Source organism: Cynoglossus semilaevis, chromosome 13, assembly GCF_000523025.1.
Source record: "Cynoglossus semilaevis isolate Cse_v1.0 chromosome 13, Cse_v1.0, whole genome shotgun sequence".
Lineage (NCBI taxonomy): Eukaryota > Metazoa > Chordata > Actinopteri > Pleuronectiformes > Cynoglossidae > Cynoglossus > Cynoglossus semilaevis.
In genome coordinates, this window is record NC_024319.1 from 4,594,252 (window position 1) to 4,596,121 (window position 1,870).

The 1,870-nt window shown below is 41.5% G+C and overlaps 1 protein-coding gene across 1 annotated transcript in view; it reads left to right on the forward strand.

Annotated features, from left to right (window-relative positions):
* efna3b (ephrin-A3b) overlaps window positions 1-1,870 on the forward strand; it is a 68,846-nt gene that overhangs the window by 12,567 nt on the left and 54,409 nt on the right. The window lies entirely within an intron of this gene.

Sequence of the window (1,870 nt, forward strand, 5' to 3'; positions counted from 1 at the left end):
AGGGGGGGGCATCAATGTTCCCCACCACCGACACCAGTAACTGGGCTGAACCCACTCTACTGGTCTGATGTGTCTGACTGGAAAACCAGTGGCTCAACCAGTGGTGGTACAGAGGAACTGCAGGACTTTGTCTGTGATGACGGGTCATATGTGTGTGTGTGCGTGATTAGTTGATTAGTTAACTGCTCATTAACGGATTTTTAAGTCTGATTTCTTGGTGAGGTTTTTTCTTTTCTTTTTTCTTTCTGTAAAATATCGTTAATTGTTAAAAAATAACGATGGAAAAGAGCAGGAGGTTGAAGTCGACGCTGATGCAGGAGAGCAGCCGTGGATATGGATTCAAATTAATGAGGTCGTTAAGGTCTCGCTGGTAGTTACAGTTTTTTGCATTAATTTATTGATTTTTTTTTTTTTTTCTCCACTAATTATTTTCTCAACTAATGTAAAAATCCCTCAACTCTACACAGAGGTAGAAGCTGCAGGTGACTCTGGATGGACCGAGTGCTGCACAGATTAGATTAGATTATTAGATTATTGGACAAATAGTGAGCAGACTAGGACTGCACTGATGGACTAGGACCAGTAAACCATGTGACCGACTGGACAGTCGTGTCCCCGAGTCACCTCGCCAGGTGAACAGATGAGTTTGTTCAGACGATGTGATTCCAGAGACAGTTTCCAGGTGACGAAATGTTTGGTTTGGTTTATTAAAATAAAGGATCTGAAAACAGGAAGAACTGGGACCAAGAAGCAGAAACTCTGTCCTCTAATACGTCTTTGTCTGAGAAACGAATGAGTCAACGACCGCCGTCGACTCATTAGTTTAACGCTGCTTCACTTCCTGTTTATTTTTCCCCCAACAAGGAAAAAATATTTTTGTGGTTGTTGTTGTTGTTATTTCTGTGCGATTAATGAACCAAGTGACTGGTGGAACAATGCAGTGGTTCTCAAAATAAGGGGCGCGGAGCTCTTACGGGGACGGCAGATTTAGTTTCATTTTCTATTAAATAAAGTTCAGTGGAGTTTAGAAGAAGAAGTGGCTGTGAATGTGTGACGGTGTTGAGGTGGCTCAACAATACTTCTGTTCACATAAGGGGGCGCTGCAGAAAATGTTGAAATGGACTTGTCTGTTTAAATTATGGGTAATTTTTTTTTTTTTACATTTTTTTAACTGCCGATAATTTGAAAGACATTCCTATTTTTTTATTTTAATATTTTTTTATTATAAATAATTTTCATTTTTGATAAAACCTTCATATCATCCAGTGACAAGTCATGTGATGAATTAGAGAACAAAAAAAACAACAAATTTTCACATATGCTGGGTTTTTTTTGTTTGTTGTTTTTTATGTGAAATGACGTGAGAATAATTTAAAATTATTAAGATTTAAAAAAGAACAGTTTTTAAAGTCATCGTCCGTTTGGACAAATAAAACATTTGTTTTTTTCCCCTCTGGTCCATTGACTCCACATTCTCCCTGGTTTATTGTGTGTCTTCACATCATCACATCGTTATGACCTTTGGTCTGCAGCTTCTTTTTCTTCTACAACTCTGTTTACACACACACACACACACACACTGACTACAGTCAATAGCTGTCAGCCTGGGTGGGGGGGTAGGGGGGGGGTGATGTTGGCTGACCCCACGCCGTCTGTAGGCTGCGCTCTCTGCTCCTCTCAGCTCGGAGGCCACAGAAGTCGAAGCGAGCGCCGCCGCGGTGCGGCTGCGTGTGAATCGACGACTCTGCTCTGCTGCTGCTACGCTATTGTGTCGGTGAATGTAAGTCCAGAGCAGCTGCCGGAGTTCCCTCTTTATTCTGCTAGTACCATGAAGAGGTTTAATGTATATCCAGACGGCGGGAGAACGGGG